The 20,909-nt window shown below is 40.0% G+C and overlaps 1 protein-coding gene across 12 annotated transcripts in view; it reads left to right on the plus strand.

The window, feature by feature from the left end:
- GRIP1 (glutamate receptor interacting protein 1) overlaps positions 1–20,909 on the plus strand; it is a 303,224-nt gene that overhangs the window by 105,726 nt on the left and 176,589 nt on the right. Inside the window, exon 1 of one of the 12 annotated variants that reach the window (XM_079303915.1) lies at positions 3,126–3,232. The exons of the other annotated variants lie outside the window; for them this stretch is intronic. The gene's annotated coding sequence lies outside the window, so the exon portion shown is untranslated. Of the gene's footprint in view, positions 1–3,125; positions 3,233–20,909 lie in introns of those variants that run through there. 12 annotated transcript variants of the gene reach the window in all.

The raw sequence follows: 20,909 nt of genomic DNA on the forward strand, positions 1-20,909 counted from the left end.
AGACAATCAAATCCAACTGTTAACCTAGCACTGCCAAGCTCCCCACTAAACCATACCCCAAGGGGTACATCTAGATGCTTTTCCAGAAACCCCCAGGGATGGTGATTTCTGGGCTGCTTGTTCCAATGCTTCACAATGTCAGTGAAGAAACATACTCTGATATGTAATTTAAATGCTGCCCATGCTCTTCTCTGCTCCATAGCAGGCAAAAGTACTTTTTTCCTGGACATATCTCTAGCACCAAGTCTGGTCTCAGTTCACCTTCTCCTTGGGTATATTGTATATAGTCATGCTGAAGAAAAAAGAATGTGTGGTTTTTGTGTGAGCTTCAGTTTGTCTTGATATGGTGATGAATGTGAAGGCTAAGAACAGTTTTGTCTAAATAAACGGGCAAATGGAAACAAATAGATGGGCTCCCCCCTGCCATGTATTTTTTTCTGTACAGAACAGTGTGTGTCAATCTCAAGATTGTGAATCTACTCTGGGAAAAGGGTTTGTGACTTTTGGATAACCTTTAACTCTAGGAGCCATTCAGAGATGCAGAGTTGCAAAATTATTTTAAAATGTCAGCCTGTCTACAACTTGTTTTTCAAGTATTCTAAGACTAAACATGCCTAAAAATATTGCATCCATGTTTCTATGTTGTAAAAGTTGTTTTTACTAGGCCATCTATGGGGCCACCACTATTGTAAAGTATTGAAGATGTGTTTTCACTTCCTCACTTTATTTAATTTGAAACCAATCTCAAAAAATGTGAGGGAATGAGATTTATTTCTACATAAACTAATCTGACTGGCCCACACACACCCTCAAGCAAGACTGATGAATGTTATAAATGGAATACCACGGCATATCAGACAGGAACAGTCTTCAGCAGAAGGCCAGAGATTCCTTCCCAAGTCTCAGCCACCTCCTCTGTTTGTCTCTTAAGGGGCTGTGTGGGACCTGCTGGGTTTTTTCTGGCTTTACATGCTCCTAGAACCTCAGATTCATGAGTGTTGGCATTAAGCTGATCTGTTGTTCAGGTCAGGTGGGCTTGTGGGGCTGGAGGCTGCATCACAGTCCCAGTCCTCCCTTGTCACCTCTCCCAAAAGGAGGTGGACGCTTCTTACGTGGACACTGCTGATGGAGCTCTTCCTGGCTATAGCTTTTTTTGGGCCAAATCAGATCCCACACTTACCTAACTGCTACTTTCCTGCAAAACATTTATAGGAAAAATAAAGTATTTCTGAAAGCAGTGAGGAAGAAAACAAAAACTAGGTAACTCTTGTCAGCAGGATGTATTTACTTTTTGTTTACACTCATAAAATGCTCATAGTGGTGAATTTTTCTTGTCTAATTAATACTGGCTAGACATTGACTGTGTGTATGATTTTTTTTTTATTTTTTCAGAGACACCTGTTGAATTAAGGGAAACAAAAATACTTTGCAATTATTTAACTTTTGCCTTAGGTGTATTTGGTGTTTTGATGTACAACCTTTTCCTGTACTGACTGATTTGCTATCCTGAATATTTTATTTTCCTCTGCATATATTTGTTACCAAGTAAAAATTCCATGTGAGAAATACTTATTAATGTATTTTTATAAAATATATACAATTTGAATTGTCTTCCTGAGCAATCTTCATGCTTTTGACTTTGAAAATGGCTGGGCATACTGAATGAAATTAAGTATAGGTTCAGTGATTGCAAAGATACTATTTTTGAAAATTGAATGTCAAGCTATGTAGGGAATACCAAAAATATGTAAATTTGTTGAGCAGGGTTGTGGGGTAACCAGACTGGGGGTGTATGGATTAAGTGAAGTGTGTTTAGATGTCTAAAATAATTGTTTCTGAGCAACTAGTGCCAAGTGTTGAGAGTAAAGTTAATTTGCTAATGGGAACATTGGACCCTTTGAAATGCCATTTCAAGCACCAAGTTCATTTTAGAGATTTAATAATTAATCAAAGCGACTGTATTAAATGTCAGCGAGTATATCCATGTGTTGCTGTCATACCTCTCTCTCAACATGAGATTCCAGGCTCTTAATGATTAACACAGTGGGATCTGTAATGTAGTAGCAATGCTGATGCTCTGGAAGGCACAGTGCCTCTTGAACATTCTTACTGCAAATTCTTCAGCTTGGACTTTGTTGCAAGTAGTGGGTACGAGAAGTGCTTTTCATGGGTTAACCCACACCCATATCTTGCTTAGAGGTTGCTTTTCTTCTTATCAGAATTGAACCCAAAAATACATGGCAGGCTCTTCAACTCCCACTGTCACTCTGCCATGGCTCCCCTGTACTGCTCTACTGAAATAGCAGATATTGCAAGGAAGATACCAGGGTTGCAGACAGGTGCATTTAGCACAGGAAGATTGGCTGATAGAATTGCCTTGCTGGTTTCTGTGTATTTCTTGTTTCTAGTTACACATATGGTTATTCACATTTTTTATTACATTACATACATTTTATTACACATGTGGTTATTCAAGATGTGCTTGTTCTGTGAAGTAGGATTAAAATGATAGAATGTCTCATTTTACACACCTGTGCAAGTGTGCATGGATCTTTCAAGGCATCAGGCATGGTAATGCAAGAAATTTGCAATAGCAGCTATACGTGATACAAATAAACTAAAATTGCAACTTGTAGCATGTTTTTCCATTATTGTGGTCATGGAAAAGCAGCAAATCTTTTGCACTAGCGGAGTGGTTGTGTGCTGCTGTTGGTAGTCCTGTACTGCAGTGGATTACTCTGTGTGTGGTTGTACACATGCACACACTTGAGATAGTTCAAGAAAAGCCTTCCAGCCTTCTGGGAAGAAAGAAATCGCTCAGTTCTTAAGAATCCACTTATGTGCAGAACAGTGTACTGTCTAGAGTGGCTTGCAGTGCTCTCTGGAGCAGCACTGATTCACTGAACACTTACTCCAGCTTCTTCATAATAATGAAGTTTTTGAGAGAGGCACATGCTTGATGCATTATGATAAGAAGTCACGTTGTAGTGAACACTTGTGTAATGTAGCTGCCATATAATCATGGGGCAGACAGGTCAGAAAGGACTCTGGAACATAAGGTTTGGTTGTGGGCTTTTCAAAAGCTTGTGGCTCAAGCTGGTGTTGAGGGAAGGTGCTCTGGGCAGCAGGGATGCTATGTTGAGAGGATCCAGGTCTTAGTGGTCTAAAGAGGACTGCTAGAGCTCCCAGTCAGTAGACAGCATTGGTTCCTTGAGGACTCGAGTCACTCAAGGTAAACTGCCAGGTTATATTCTTTTGTTATTTCCCATAGCTTGTCCTGTGAGAGATGACAGTTGAATTGCACAGCTTAAAATGTCATGGGGAGTGGGGGGGGGGGGGGGGGAAGGGAGGCTGTTATTTCTAAATGATCAAAATTATCAGAAGTGCAGCATCAAAAAATACAATAGTCTTGAAAAGGCATATTATAAGGCAGTAGGATTTGTGGGGGCTATGATTATTTCAGAGCTACATTTTAATCTCTCAGGATCTGTATGGTTCTTTTGAAACAACTTGCCCACAACGTTATATTAGTAGTGTACAAAAATATTTGCAACACAAACATTGAGGAAAACATGGCCTGAATAAGAGCCTTTGAAGTAAGTGATGTGGCATTTGCTTCTGCAAAGATCATAGTTCATCCAGGTAGTCAACATACTGAAGTAATTAAAGAATTCCTTTTACTGTACAGCTGCCTGCATCCTGTCACACCACAAGATTTATTCAAAACATTGTTTTCCCAGCCCTTCAAAAAGTTGCTAATTAAAACTAGTAAAGTTAGATATTACTTTGTTTTTCATTAGATGTGATTCAAATGCAGAGGTGTTTTTTGTTCTGCTGTTTTTGGACTGCTGGAATGCATGGCAGGGCTGCAGCAGTAGACCCATTGAGAAGGAATGTCTTACTACCCAAAAAATAAGGGGAAACCAACAACTCTAATAGCTAAAGAGAAAGACCTCCAAAACAATGGAAAAGATAGGGATTTCTGTTTGGATGCAATGAAGTAACTGCTCTTTCCCTTGTATTCTCTGTGGTCTTTGTGTTTGGCTCTTACATATGCTGAGTCAGTGATGGACATTGTAAGCAGGTTCACAGACATCAAAGCTTTGATGACAATGAGGAGATCTTGCTAGATGGAATGGGAATTTTCAGTGCTTCTTGAACACTAAGTAAAATTTTCTGATAGAAGAGTAAAAAAGCAGGAGTTTGAGGGTAGTGTATATATCTCTAATTAAAACAAACTCTGGAGAGGTTTATTATAATTTGAACAATTCAGGGGGTGATTGTAATGTCAGTGGGCAAGAATTAATAGAGTGTAATGGAGGCAGTTGTGTGCTACAAAACTGTATTGTTTTATCACTGAAACTGTGCTATCATGAGTCTGAAAGCATTTTGTGGCTGTGGAAAATGTTTTTCTTCATTTACTGGAAAATGTCTCAACTCTAGATGTAACACAGTTCATTAAAAAAGGATACAATTAAATGTGCCTGTTTAAAACCTAAAATGGAAATTGCAGAAAAAAAATGGAATTTTTAAGCCTTACTCTGCTAGAATTTCCCATTATGCAAAGATGCTCAGAATCTTTCTTTTACTCTGCTGAAATTTGGCAATAACATCCTATCCATGTTTGTACAAGATTGTCAGTGTAGTAAAATGGGGATTAAAATATGATCATTGTTTTCTTTTCCTATTTTCACTCAATGTTTACATTATATAATTTTCTTTTATAACTGCTTCATTACTTGTCATTGTTTTTATCAACCTTTGCTGTAAATTTTGGAGAGAATTCAAAATAGTGGTGAAAATTGACATAAAAAGGAAGTTCCATCCGCTACAGCAGATAGAGCAGAGCAGGGTGAGCTTCGGTCTGTTTGCTCTCATTCATCAGCTATACCCTGGGTTTCCCCTGAAGTCTGACCCTTTCTTGCTAGCTTTCCTTACATATATGATTGTACAAATTGCATGATCTAGCTGTTCTCACCACGTATGTATGAGCAGGCAGAGCTGAAGCAGTGCCCGGCTCTGAGGAGCGCAGCCGCGCGTTCTGCTGGAGCGTGAAGCATTGAGCCTTGGCTGCCAGCGTGACAGTCCTTCTGCCCCCAGAGCATCTCAGAGTGCCTTCAAAGAGTCATGTCAGGAAATCCTCTGGGATTAATTTCATTTCCTCAGAGCGTTTTTCCTTTAAGTCACCTTCGTCCCTGCTCCCCAAATTTCAGACACAGGAACTAAGAGGGGAGATGAGTCACCAGAGCTGATTAAGTATAGGAGAACATCATATTAACTGGTGCTCTAGAAAGATCTTCCTTCCCACAGCACATGGGAGCTGCCCCAGCTCTACAGGGTCATGTTCTGCATTTGCCAGGTCAAACTGTGCTGTAAACCTACAAACCAAAGGAAATTCCCATCCCACTCTGTTGCTGTGGGGCTAGGAAGTGGCAAAAGAATACAGCAAAATGACTCCTCTTCCAAGCAGCAATAAGAAGTGATTTATTGAAAAACCATGGCATTTATATAAGGGAGATAGTGAAAAACAAAGTAGAAAAGACTCATTGGTCAAAGAAGGCAACACCTTTTCCAAAACATGCTCTCTGCAAAACATCCCAAGACACTCATATGACTTGGTAGTCAACACCAGGTGTCTGTGTTTTATTTGTACCTTTTCTTGTTTTGTCTCTGAGAAAGTTTTCCAGCCTGGAAAAGATCCTGGCTGGAGCTAAGAAAAGTCAACAATCTGGGAAAAAACCCAATTAGGATCCACACAAGCCTTCAGCAGTGTCCACACCGCTCTCCTTCCCCACTTTATGTAAGACACCCTTTCCTAAATGTTTGCGTGATTTCATTCTAGCTATGCTGAGTAGCAGTTTTAGAAATGGTCGAAATGGGAAAGATTCTTCCAGAATTGGTTGTTCCCTTATGCTATGTGTTTCTGGAAACATAGCTGCTGCCCGAAGCTATTTCTGTGGGAGAGGAATCCGTGCCTGTCCCTCCAAGTATGCAGAGTGGACATGAGATGATATATATATATACATACAATGTAGGTATGCAAATTTGAAACTAAGTTTCAGATCTCTGGACAACTAAAATTGTTTGCCAATTACTCACCCTAAAGGTCAAAATTTGTGGTTTTGTCTTTGCTCTCAATAGTTTACCTCAGTTATGTATCCCAGAGCTGGGCTCACAGCAGGCAGTGAGTTGCTCTTCAGGTTGTAGAGAGAAGTCTGTTTTGGAGAGCCAATTCTTGATAAAATACACATGCTTTTAATAATGAAGGTAGGAATAGTAGCACTGAAGTTGTGTGATGGCTTGTAAAATGGGAATTCAGATGGTAGAGACTAATACAGATAAATTCCTCTGTGGCTACAGCTGCAAGATTACTTTTTGGTTTTTATTTTCTATTCTCCACACTGTAGTCTTGGGATGCCACAGTTGCTATCACTCTCATTTGCATATGCTTAGGAGAACGGAATTCCCTCTTGAACATCCTTCTTCCCCTCAGTTTTGTTGTACTTGACCTACTTTTCAGTGCATTTCCCATCATTAACAAACATCCTCCCTAACCATCAACCTGTGAGGAACAGCTGAATGTTCATGACCACCCTTCAAGAGAGGGCAGAGCTGGGTATTGCAGAAGGTGCATCCCAGTTTTTCTTCAGGACTGCAGAGTACTCCCTAATGAGTCGCAGTTGTTTCCTTTAGGCTGGTTTTAACAGCAGCACCCACAAAGGAGATCACTGGAGTTATCTTCAGGTAGAGGAACATTCCCTAAGGTGTGCACTCATCTCTGTTAACATTGAAGATGAATCTGTAAGGGGAAAAGGTGAGAAAATTATCAGCTGAAATGATGGTAGCTTTTATTTTTAGGAAGTATTATAAGCCAGTGCTTTGACAAGGTGTTGTAAGAAAACATTCAAATAACTGTGTACTCCAAATCAAAAGAAATCTTGACATTTTGAGTTGATGCTGAGAATCAGAACAAATGCTATTGTGATACACAAATGTCAAAGCATTTTCTGAATGTATTTTTGAAAGAAACCTACTGTGCATGTAGCTCCCAGTGTGGCTGCAGGCCTGGAAATGGGGCTGGATCCTTTGTCTGGTTGAATTTTACAGTTAGCATAGGTGAGCTTCTTAAACAGAGCACTCATCTAGCCTGTTGAAATGGCCTTCATGCTCTGTATGTGGGATCCAAGCTGTTTGAGCCAGGGAATACTTGTTGAGCCAAATGGTGGACTGGTCAGTGCTTGAAATCAGGAGATTTTGGAATAGAAGATCCCCAAATGAGAGGCTAATAGATGCTGTGTGTTCCAGGATGCAATATGTGAACCTGTGCTTTCCCTATCATCTTCTGTGTGATGCTCAGAAATACAGTGCAAGTAATAAGCCTGCTATTGTTGAGAGAAACTCCTGCAGATTTGCTGTCCATGCACATTAAATTCAAAGACAAAGCTTTTGCAACCCAGTGGAATTTCAGCTCTTAAATTAATCTACTGAAGAAAAAGTCCTTAAGGTATTCCCAGAAGTCTTAGCTAAATCCAAGCAAAAAGGAAGATAAGATTATATGTAAACTTCAGGAGATAGTTTGTGTGATGTGGCTTTCAAGGCGTTTGTTAGAGACAGCATGAAATTATTATTGTGACTGAGAGAGCTGAGTATGAAAGTGTGTAAGCTTTTATGCAGTTGCAGCAGGTCCAGTTTTAGTCAAAATACAAATTTTCCTATGCACAGAACTGTGCCTGCAAAGATGGAGCACTGTGGATTTCTGCTCTGGCAATGTCCTGCATATATGCTCTTTCCAATTGTTGGACACAGTGGAGGATGGATTATACTGAAGAAATATGTGTAGCCAGTTGGCAAATGATGAGTTGTGGCAAATTACACTGAAATCTGCAGTGTTTCAAGTGTCACATCCGGACCAGTCCTAAAGGCATGATCAATTTATATCTTTCCCAACAGTTAAGGGGGTCATAGTGTTTTAAATATTTTTGGTGAGAAAGGGCCCAAACTTGTTTGTCTCTGTCCAAAAGCCTTCTCCAGGAAAGAAAAATGTCTATATATTTTATTGTCTGCTTTGTTCTTTTGGGACATTTGAGCCAAAATCTGCAAGTGGAGAGGGGCCTTTGTTAGGACTCTGCCAGGCATGTCAGTGGTGCCTCACTAACTTGTCACAAACACTGCACCAAGAACATGGCTTGGAAATAGGTTAAGCTAGAGAAGCCAATGCCAGAAATGGAATTGCCCCCTAACACAGAAGTGATCTGTTTGAAATGTAGAATAAACCAGTCTTTTTTCCTCATTCCCTCAAGAACAGTTGAACATATACACTAAAATAAGACATTGTCTTGCCCATAAGACCTGAACACATTACTTAAAAGGGTAGGGTTATTAAATATTGAAAACTGAAGCTAATGGAGAAATAGAAGTATGATTTATTTATTTTTTTTTTAATATAAGAGTCCAATTTTCACATTTTTGCTCAAAGATCAGTGGAAACAGGTAATATTCTCCTTCATGTTAAGAATGTCTTATTTGTGACAGAAATTAAAATCTACTCTGACTTTCATGTAAGGAGGAACAGGAAATAATTAAAACAGGTGTTGGTCCAGCTACTAGAACTGCTTTGAATTCCTCAAATTGTTATTTCCAGGTAACACTTGCTGCATTGTTTTCTTTCCTGAGAAGGAAGAACAAGCTACACCTGTCTTTGGTTAAACTTGCCTTTTCTCACCTAGTGCTGAAGAGCTCTTGCAGCCCATTATATGTATTTGTATGATTTGATTATGAATACTGAAGATTTACCAGCATCACAAGGGTCCTTAAGAATTGCTAATTCAGTAAGCACTCCAGATTAAGCACTTTTGGGATTGATTTATCTCAAGAGAAATTGCTTAGGCAGTTACAAATTAGTATATTCTGAGAAGGTGAGGAGGGGCTGCTCAGCTTTCCATGTGAGAGAGCAGCAGGGATGCCTGGATCAGCCAGCTGAAAGCTTATGGATCAGGCAAAAGCACAGAGACCAGTGTAGGTGCATTGTGATGTCTGTTTGCTACAGACCGCCTCTGTAGGGAAGGGGGGAGGCATGAAGAAGCAGTGCATAATGTCTTCAAGCAGCTGGAATAAGCCTCACCTTTGCAGGAGGCTCCTCAGGGGAACTTGAGCCGCCTTGATATCTATTGGAAGAATAACAAAGCAGTGCACAAGTAATGCAGAAGGTTTGTGGATAATAGCTGGTGATAATAACTTCATAACACATGTGATCAATAAGCTGATGAGGGGAGGAGCTTTCCTTGACCTCATGTTTACCAGTAGGAAAGAACTGGGCAGGCATGTGAAGGTTGAGCAGTCTTGGCTGCAGTTTCCATAAAGAAGAATTCAGGATCCTGCAAGGAAGAACCCTAGCAGGGTCACAACCCTGGACCTCAGGAGAGAGGTTGCTGTGACAGGAGGCTTGCAAGGAGCTCCTGATGAGGATCCAGGGAGTCACAGGCTGATTAACTTCACATCAGTCTTTGGGAATGTGATGGAGCAAACAATTCTGGAAAGTATTTCCAAGGATCTTATGGGTAAGGAGGTGATTTGGAGCAGTCTGCATGAGTTGAAGGCAGTGAAATCATCCCTACCTTGATGGTTTTCTACAGTGAGATGACAGCTGAATGGACGAGCTGAGAACAGTTGATCCTGACTTCTGACACGATCCTCTGTATCATCCTCACAATCTATTGAAGTATGGCCTAGATAAGTGGTCTGTAAGCTGGGCTGGAAAATGGCTGAACTGTGAGACTTAGAGGATTGTGACTGGCATGAAGTCCAGCTGCAGGTCAGCCCAGGTGGCATACCCCAGGCTCTGATACTGGGACCAGCTCTGCTTAGCATCTTTAATGACCTGGATGATGGGACAGAGTGCACCCTCAGCATGTTTGCTGGGGACACAATACTGGGAGGAGTGATGGGTGTAACACATGTCTGTGCATTCAGAAGGACCTTCACAGGCTGGAGAAATGGGCAAACAGGAATCTCATGAAGGTCAGCAGAGGGAAAAGCAAAAAGTCCTGCATGTGGGGAGGAGTAACCCCATCTACTCTTCTATTCTGGGGTCTGACCAGCTGGAAAGCAGCTTGGTAGAAAAGTGCCTGTGAGTGCTGCTGGACACCAGCTGAGCAGGAGGCAGCAGTGTGCCCTGGTGGCCAGGGAGGCCAGCAGCCTCCTGGGCTGCAGCAGGCACAGCCCTGCCAGCCGGGAGAGGGGCTGATCCTTCCCTGTGCCCATCCTGGGGACACACCTGCAGTGCAGGAGCCAGCCCTGGCTCCCCAGGGTGAGGGACAGGCTGGAGCAGGTCAGGGAAGGGCCATGGAGAGGATTGTGGGCTTGGAGCACCTGACATTGGGAGGGGAGGGTAACAGCTGGGGCTGCTCCACCTGGACAAGAGAAATCTCAACAGGGTCTTACCAAAGCACGTGATGAGAGTGAGTAAAGAGGATAGCTCTTCTCAGTAGTGCCATCAGGCACCAGTGGTGACAGGGCAAAGGTCAGCAGGAACAAATAGGAGAAATTCCAATTGAAAATAAGAAAAATGTCTCATGAGTGCAAAACGAGAGATTGCCACAATAAAATATTAACAGATGCACACTAAGGAGACACTTTAACAGGATTGTATGTACTGCTCTGCCTGTAACAATTTACACAGTGCCTCGTCAAGGACAAGGAAGTTATTAATCATTGTAAGTAGCAAATTGATCTTGGTTTTACAGACCTACTGAAAATAAATGTTCAGCAGAAAATGAGTTGATTCTTTTTCATTTTGCTGTTGTGCCAATTTCTGCTAAGAACGCTGTCATGATTTTAGCAGTTTGTCAAAAAAGTCATGATTACATCCTAAGTACTGTCAGGAAGAATTTAAAATTCAGCACTCCTGTGAGGGAAGTAAATGAAAGTATCTTGTGCCTCTGTGTGTTGCTGGCAAAAAAGGCATACTAACATTCATCCAGAAGTGCTATTTTTAGTCAGCCTGTCTAATAAACTTTACATATGTACTTGTTACTCTGTTATTACTTAGTTTTTATTTGTGGTGATTGTACTTGTTTAATATAATCCTTTCTATTAAATAACATACTTTAGGATTAGAATGGTATAATAATATAGATGGGAAGATGGTATTCTTTAAGGGACAGAGGAAATAATTCATAGTTCATGTGCAACAGAATGTAAAGAGGAGAAATTAATGTACCTCCATACCTACAGACTGCTAAAATGATTGTAGTGATTTCTAATAGGAGATGTAAAGGAAAAAGCAATTCTCTAGTCCATGTCATATATGGTCTGTCTTTTTCTAGCATCTTAACTACTTAATGCAAACTCTTACTCTGTTATTTCAGTAATAAAATCTTGTCTCGTCCAGCTGACAGACAGGATGCAGATAAATTTCTGGACAAAAATGTAACATAAGGAGAAGTTAACATTTCTTGATTCTTTATATGTTAAGTCTTCTTCATGGAATATTTTTAATTCTTTAGAATCTCTCTGGTGCTTGTCTTCAGTTGTATCTTCAGGATATGAACTCAAGTTATAAAAGAACAGTAAAATAAATTATTAGTTGAAGTAGCATGTGACTTTGGTACCTGATCTTGTATTCTGTCTTTGGAAGATAGATGAAATAATGACTATAGAAATGGCAGGGAATGCAATCAGAGAACTACAACCAAAGTATGATTTTATATGCCAAACTCTCAGTGGCTGAGATTGAGAGGGCATAACTAGTGTGTACTTATTGAATGTGACTGCTCTGTTTGGATTTTACTGTAACATCAGTGGTTAGAGCATTCAGAAATGCAAATCTTAAGAAGAGAGGGACATGAAAAGTGTGTCACATTGTTAGTAAATGCTTCAGAAAGTGGAAACTGCATTTATCACAATTTCTAACAAGTTTCTGTGTTTTGTCACACAAAAGCCATTTCCTGAAACAAGGAAAAAGCCTTCATTGCACATCTGCATCTTCATCGTGGCACAATGGGTAGTTAGAGCTGTAAGCAGCAAGCTATCTAGTGGTGCTAGCATTTGTCTTCCTAGGGAGTGCAAGCACCTGCTTCTCTAATTTATAATTTCTGTCACTTGAATAGAAAAGGAAGACTTAGCAAGTTCTAAGGGAAAAAGTGGGAAACAAACCCTTTGGTAATCTGGGAGAATAATGTGTGCTTAGCAGCTGGCAATGTCATTTTTGATTTGTATGTAATTATTATTCAGTTTTCCATGGTGCTTATATTCTTTGCTCCTGATGAGAAGATTCATTTGTTCACATCGTTATTATCTCTTCTGACATATGCCTTAGTGACATTAATCTGTGTTTTATTTTCTGCAGTGGTAATAGTGGGGTTGTCTTTCCCTAGCTTTGTCATGTTACTGGGCTTTCTGAAGTTGTCCTCATGACAGAATGGAAAGTAAAGCACAGGGCTCTAGGGAGAGCCAAGAAGCACCGAGTGCGGGGGAAGCAGCTCCTCTCGTCTTGCCTCCTCCTTGCCAGGCTGTGATGTGCTTTCCTCACTGGTGGGCAGGCAGGCAGAATCACTCCTGCTTCAAGTTGTGCAATTGAAAAATACTTAATTAAATGTCTCTAGAAAGGGTGCAGCCATAGAAGTTTTATATTCTTGACAAACACATTTAAATCCCCTTAGCAGTTTATTCTGGAAACGTGCAAGATTGTTGGGGGCAGTTAAAGATTTATTCACTTTTAGCTGGACTGAAATAGCCTCATTACTTTCAAAATGCAAGCTGCTAAAATGACTCACTCATTTGAAATCATTCAAATGGTGTTTTTCCAGAGCCTCTGATACTCTTTGCTTTATTACGAGATGCTAATGAGTCATGTCAGGCTGCTGAGGAAGCTTTGGGTGCACTGCACTGTGGCACATCCTGCCTAGTGCTGTGGTGTAGGTTACTGCTTTCTCCTGTTCTCATCATGGCTTCCTGTTTTTTTTTTCCTGACACTTGGTTTTTTTCCTACCCTTACACATGTATACTTTCTGTATTAAGATCTTTGTTCTGTCTCAGAATATTTTTGGGGATTTTCTATGAAAACACATTATTCAACCTTGCACATCTGATTGTACTATTAATATGACAAAACTCAGGATGGTAGTATGGAACCTGTGGAGGATGGAGGTTTCACCTCGGTATCTCCACTTCTTTCTGCTCATTTTCTTTATTTATTTATCCTCCTCTGGTTTTGATGAAATGCTGTATTTGAGGAAGATACTGAAATACATGCATATAAAATAAATGTATCATTATTAAAAAATGAAGGATTAAAATTAGGGGGTTTGTCTTTATTTCTAGTCTACTTGGTGCCATTTCTTTTCCGTTATTGCCTCCATTATAATACTTGGAATTTATTCCCTATCATATAAAGTCTCCATCTTCACATATGACTGACTTTGTGTTATAGAGACTTATTTTGTGAGGAAAAAAAAAATTCCCTCTCTTTATGATGTTGCTGGAAATGTAACCCATTACTTACTGAAATTTAAAACAGGAGGTCTTGGAGTCCATGACTCTGAACTGTTATTGAGGGCAATGTGTTCCATTGGTGTGGATAGCTAAAAGTCTGTGGGTAGGGACAAAGAAGTGATGGTGATGGATTGGTTTTAGCCTACACATGGTCTCAGGTAATCTTTTTCTCTCCAAGGAATTGGGGTATCCCTTGCTTTATTCATTGGTATATTCATATGACCTGGCAAGGAGGAGATGTTGCAGTTACAATATGATATATACCTCTTGAGAATAGCATTATATTATATGGTTTTCTGAAGAACCAGAAAATTTAAATGATGTGTATGTTTTCTCAGTTTAAGAGACTTCTGAAAAATCTTTTTTTTTGATGCACTGCATTTTGTTATTCTTTAGTAAGGCTCCTGAAATCCTGTAGGCATGGCTGTACTGAAAATTAAAGCATAATTTTATTGTCCTTTAAATTTTTTGCAGCATAAAGGGCAACTGTGAGAAAACTCATTGTACTTTAAGACAACACATTTGTGGTTTTTTCTCCTTTTCTTGGACTGAACAAAAGCCTTTTCTTTTGCAGGCATTTAATCAGCAAACAAGTAAGTCTAATTACTTGTTCATCCGTGTGTTAAACTATGCAGCTCTCTTTATTGTGTCTGCAGTTCTGAATTTATGTGACTGCTTTAAAATAGTGATAAACATGTCTTTATGCTGTGATTGCTTAGGAGTAGAGATATAGGCTGATACTCATTTTGGCAAATCCCTGTTGACTTCGGGGTTGTCTCACCAGTAGTGATACCTCTTTGTGTTACTGCATAACCTCAATTACTAGTGTCTGCTTGACAACATTTATTATAGCTTTTGCTACTTTTACTTACCTTTTATCATTAGTGTTTTGCTTTATTGGAACAGTAATTGGATATCTTGAAGGCATGAGCAGTTAGTGGAATAGCAATAGTTCCTAAAAATACCTGCTCAGTAGCTCTGTTGTATGTGAGAGAAGATACCATTGCCATGGATCCTGCAAACTTTCCTCTGCAAAATACCTTTGACCACCTGCAAATAAGAGCAGTAAGGCTCTGTGCTGCCTGAATGATTGTGTATTATGAACTACAATGTAGAAAATAGTGTTATATCCTCTAAATGAAAATACAGCTTTTGGTATTGTTGCCATTTTAAGCAATTGCCTTAAAGATCATTCCACATGTTTTTTATACAAGATGAATGGCTTACAGGACCATTCATCTGTGTTTTTTCTATCTTTTAGTAGGAAAACCACTGCTGTTACCAAAGATGATAGAAGACCATAGTTATTTGCCACTTTTCTCAATGTGTGCAAGGCATTCTGGTTCTGAATATGTTGCCAGAAGTAGGGATTATACCGAGGGTTTTTCTTCCTGAAAGGTAAATGTATCAGTGCATTGTCATGTAAATGCACATAAAGCAATATGTTAGTCATTTTGGGTAGTAAATATGAAACAGGCAAAACAAGTAAAAAAATGAGTCTCCTCTTTGGAAGGTGAGAGGGCTTGCAAGATAAGCTTTCAGTGGTTGAAAAGACCTCTTCATGCAGCTGGTCCACTGCTTGGAGAGTAGTTGGATGCCTGTGTTGTGCACAGCTTGGTTGATGTGCATGCAAGTAGGATGGATGCACAGTGCAGTGGTCCTGGATGTGCTCAGTCTGTACCTTAGACTGATGTTGATAGGAGGGTATTAGTGTGAGAAAGCCTGATTGTAAAAACAGACACTGTTGTCTCTCCTGTTTCTAGTATGTGTTAGAGGAACATGTAGCTCTGAGCAAGACAAGGGATTTGCAACAATAAGCCTTGTGTGTGTAATTAAAAGACAATTCCTGCCCTAGGATATCAAGAGATCCTTGATATAGCCTGTGGCACAGATGGATAAAAAACAAGAGGAGGATGACAAAGAACCACTGTTGCACTGTTCTGATGGAGTTGTATGGTCTAAAGTCTTCATCTGTACTTGTACAGTTCATGGATGACTGGTTTTGTGGTGAGGGCTGAATTTCTAGCTATCACTACACGCTTTCATGAGGATGCATATTGTAGAACTGCTGTTGAAAGGTTCCTGTGACCTTACCTATAATTAGTTATAATTGTACCAACTATCAATCTTTTTAAAATCTTTCATTTTTTGTAGAAAAACTGTTGAGCAGATTCCTACAAAGCCACTCAGGCAGTCTGAGATTCCACAGCTGAGAGATTTGCAGTTAGACAACAGTCTGACAGATGCCATTTATGAACCAGCTCTTGATAATGATAATAGGAAATATGTCCCTTTTTAATAAATATTTTCTCCAAAGCAATATTTCTCATTGCTGTAAAATCAGGTGCTCAGCTTTCCAGCCTACTCCATTGATAACTGATCTCTGTGTCTTTGAAATTCAGGTCACTTGGGCTTTGACAATTAGATTTAACATCCCAACTTTAATCAACCAAAAACTTACAACTGGGACAGTATGTTTTCACCCAAATCTCTACCCACTCTTGAAGAAAAAAATTATTTTAATGTGAACTGATAATAAAGTTAAGCCTTTCCTTGGCACAGTATTCCCCTGTGCCCTATTTCTTCCATTGTTTAAAATGAATAGGCTGTCTCTTTCCCTCTGTCCTTGCTGACTAAGTTGTTGGCTCTGCTACACCGCTTATGTATTGCTTCTGCTGAAGGGCACATTTCCCCTAGCTTTCTCTTGGAAGAGAATAAAGGGATTGTTGCAGGTAAGATGAACTTGTATGTGGTTGGTGATTCTTTCATATGCATAAACCTTCAGTTGTGCAAGCTGTAAATGGCCAGTTGGTCTGTGGGCTGAACCTGGTTCACAAGGAATATCAAGCCATGGCACTACACAGGATGAGCAGTGGCGATGGATGGGGACTGATCCAGCAGGTTTTTGAAGGATCCAGTATCACCTCCCAGTGGGACAGGAGGTGTGCAGAACTGGGGGTGACAGGAAAACTCCTTCAAGAGGAGTGTTCTGGATGGTGGGCAGAGCTCAGTTTGGCCTTGGCTGGGTTTGCACTGTGCAGAAAGCTGAAGGGCTTAGAAGATGAGTATGGCAGCAGTTTCCCTGCTGGGGCTGTGTGCTCAGGGGAGGAGACAGAGACCAGGGTGGTGGGCAGTGCCCCTTGAGCAGAGGATTGCACTTTCACCGCTGTGTCAGCTCATGGAGGTGTGTGGCTGTCATGGCTTGGATTTGTGAAGGTCACCATCACCCTTCAGCAGTCTGGGAAGGAGAAATGCCTCCTCTGTTAGGAGGCACCATGGCTGTGGGGTGCTGGACCACTGCCCAGGAAACAACATGCAAGGCAGGGAGAGGACTATGAACTCTAGAAAAATTAAGGGTATATTTGGAAGACTGGAGTTTATGTCCATAAGAACAGCCACCATGTCTTACTGTCCTGTCTCCACCTGTAAGCAGCTGCCTGTGGAGTAGCCAAACCAGTGTGCAAACATAGACAACACTCCTTTCATGGCATCAATTATTTTTTCTGGTTTAGGAAATTTGAAGAAGTGGCTTTTTAGTTAGTAATGATCAACATATCTTTGTCTTATGTTGTCATCCACTTTCCTTTTGAAAAACATTAAGCAATAGCAGCATCCTTTGGCAGTGAGTTCCCCAGGTGTGCTTGGCTGCTGTTTGGGGCTAAACCACTATCCAAAGCAATCACAGAGGTCTGTTGAGCATAAAGCAAAGCATGGCTTTAACACAAAGCTTATTTTCCTGAAGCAATTGTAAAAAGCCCACAGTGATAAGATGTTTTATTTCATTCTTCTTCAGCCCAGTAGAAAGTCATTTAATCTAAGCAACTGAAAATCATTTTAGCCTTAGCAACATGTTGAGACAAGTGATAAAGTATTTAAAAGCCTCGTTTTACTGAAGAATAACTGTCCTTAACAATTAAATTAATTTTAAAAAAGCTTTCCGAGAGGCACAAAAGAAATTTAGCTTACAAAATTGACAATAATTTGGGATTTTTGATTATGTACAGCATTGCACTGATGGTTTCACTAAAGCTTCAAAAATACCATGAAGATTGGGTAATATTGAAGGCATTGGCAGGGGGGTTTTTTGTTTTATCACAGTTCCTTTTCTAGTCTTATTCAATACACAGTCATTTCCATTTGAATGAATTCCTTTGGTTTGGACCACCCAACAGATGGTGGCTTAGGTGTTCTAGTTCTTGACTGATGCCGATGGAAAAGTTGTCAAGGGACATTGCTGTGTCCAGAGAATAGCTTGCATTCCACTCTGGCTTGACAAGCAAAACTATTTGGAAGTGTCTCTATTTTGGAAAATAACTTTAAAAAATAAATAGAAAATAGAACATGTTTCTTAGTTTCCTCTGCACTCCCAGTTCATAGTTTTCCTTGGTCCTCCAGTCAACAGAAGCTTTTTGAGACCTTTCTTTTCACATTGCTTGTGCTCACCAGTTTGAAGGTTTTGTTGTATTGGATCTATTAATAGCAAATAATCTTTACTACCAGGACAAAAGTTTGGCATACAATCATTTCCTCACGTTGATTCAGCTCAAGTTAAATACTTTTTAAACCCCTAATTTTCATCTTTTGTCTCTTCCTTTCATTTTAAAGAGTTTTAGTTTGAAAATAATTATTGTTTCAGTGGCTATGGCATAAATGTAGACTAGGTATTGCATACATTTTTAATATGTAAAACTATCCTGTAACAGTAATACAATTGTGTATTTTCTTTGTCTAGTGTAATAATTCACCACATTTTGATTATTCTCATTCCTGTGTAAAGGCTTATAAAGGCTGTTTGGGTGTGGGGTTTTTTCGTTGGTTGTCTTATCATTCATATGTTAATATTGTGTACAAATAATTTAATCCAAATTTGCGGACTTCATAATTTTGAAAATTTTCCCAGTTGCACATGGAGACTTTACCTAGATTTATAATAATACTTATTGCTAATTTTGATCCTTTTCCACAGTTGTCAAAAAAAGATAAATCTTTCTTGTTTACTCTCCACCTAACATGGCCTTCTTCACAATGGGTCATCAAACATTGAAGGGACACAGTGGGTCATCTGGTCCAATCTCCCTGCTCAAGCAGGGTCATCCCAGAGCACATGGCATAGGGATAGCATCCAGACACTTCCTGAATATCTCTGATGAGGGAGACTCCACAACCTCTCTGGACAATCTGGTCCAGTGCTCAGTCACCCACACAGTGAAGTGTTCAGGTGGAACTTCCAGTGCATCCATCTCTGCCTATTGCCTCTTGTCCTATTGCTGGCTGCCACCAAGAGCAGCCTGGATCCATCCTCTTGACAGCCTCCCTTCAGATAATTATAGATGTTGATGAGGTCCCCTCTGTTGCCTCATTTGAGGCTGAACAGTCCCAGCTTCCTCTTGCAGTCCCTTGTAATGCACTTGTTTTATTCAAAATGTGTGCTGTTTTCCAGATACCCTGGTGGCCATTTTGATGAAATGCTTAAATTTATTTTTTAAGATTATGTCAGTCCGTTAAAAAAATACAGCTTTGCTGAGTTTTATTTCTCTATCAAATTGGGAAAAGTAACTAGGCATTATTGTGCTTTTCAACCTTAAAAATTAACGTTTTCATTGCAGACACTGTTGGAGATCTTTTGTATCTCTGTGTTGTCATTTACAGTGGAATTAAATCAGTTCCTTTTTCAAACCATCTGGTTGGGGTTTTTTCATTGTAACTACAAATGTCTAAATGTAGTTTCAGCTTCTCAGAGTAAAAAATATGATCATTGTAAATAAAGCTTTAATTGAGTTTTCATCTCCTCTTTCAGCAAAAGTGAGCTGGTGATCCACAGAAAAAAAAAAACGTAAAAACCAGAGCTTAAAGAAATGGATATTTGGGAACTTAATTATGGTCAAATGTAGAAGTATGAAAAATTTAAATGTCTTTTTAAGAGGTATTTGCTGTCTAATAAGCACTACCCTGTTAAATTGATGAGAAAATACAAGAGAACAATGACACTTTTACAGAGGTGCAGAAAGCTGGAAAAATTTGCAGATAGAAATGTATCCTATTCAGACCGCTGGAGTAATTTTTTAATTGCATTTATTATTTGTCTCAACAAATACTTAATTATTTGCCTATGTCTTATTAAAAAAACAATTTAAATGTGATATAAATGTTGTAGTTTAGCACCTGTGATGTGATGGTTTGGTTGTTAGGAAGCTTTACAATGTGTTTGGAATATGGACAGGCTTGGGCTGGAGTTGTTGGATTGGCTCCTTGTCCCTTCTGCCCATCCCTACCCTGCCCAGCACTGTAGGCTCTTTGGGGCTTACACACACACAGTGTGCTACACTCAGTGTTTCAAATTATATTGGAAACATAACTTTGCTTTAAACTCTTAGAATTGCCAATCATCCATGATTTATAATAGTGTAGCAGTACAATTTCACCAGGTGTACTCAGCCTTTACTTGTGCTTCCCAGAACTGGCCATGGTGTGCATCTCAACTCCTGTTTGTGAGGAATGGTTTGGCAGAGCTCAGGGTGCTCTGGAGTGTGAGTCAGGCTGGGTGTATGCCACCAGAACCTTCTTTCACCAGTTGTGAGCACATCATGGCACTGTGGGCTGGGCCCACCAGAAATGCAGCTGGCTAGTGGGTGTGATTTTTCTAGACATACTATATCATTATGCCTTGGAGCTCTGCCTGAGGGATTTGAAAAGGGTCACACAGCTGTAGGGGATGCAGGCATGAAGCTCAGCTCTATAAACAGCTGGAGAATCTTACTCATTTGCCTTTAACATACAGAAGTAACAGGCAATTAAAACAAGCTTCAGAATAGGAGAGGGGAGGATGAGATACATATGGGCTGGCTGATACAGGAGTAATATGTCTTGAGAGAGAGGAGAAATGCAGAAAGGATGTAAATGCTGCATTAATCAGAGACATGCATGGGGCAAGCATTGTGGAGTCAGAATGTGGCCTCCAGAGACCACAATGGCTGGAGCAGTCAGGGGCATTTGAATTGTATTTCAGAAACTCAACATCTTTTTAAAGGGGGCACTGCATTAGTAAAATCACTGTAAATGAAGACCTGAGAACCACTTGTGTGTGCTGTTAGTGACAACCTGTCATTTCAGGTTGCAGCACCCCAAGAGTCACCTGAAGCTACTGTGCATCAGATTTGGAGCTGAATGACAGCAATAAATCCAGTCTGTCCCAGAAGTAGAACTGTATCCAGAGTCCACATATTTCAGCAAATGTGTGACAGGAGGAGAAATACTGTTCATTCTAAAGCCTTCCAGTAGGATAAGATTTTGTTTATGATGTGTGGCAATAGTTTCAATCTACGTGATGCACTGTGAGCACACTGGTTATCCAGCAAGCTTGCAAGGAAGTAAATAGACTGTGTGCTCTGACTGTCAGCAGTATGACAGATAGCTGAGGT

Source organism: Erithacus rubecula, assembly GCF_903797595.1.
Source record: "Erithacus rubecula genome assembly, chromosome: 4".
Taxonomy (NCBI): domain Eukaryota; kingdom Metazoa; phylum Chordata; class Aves; order Passeriformes; family Muscicapidae; genus Erithacus; species Erithacus rubecula.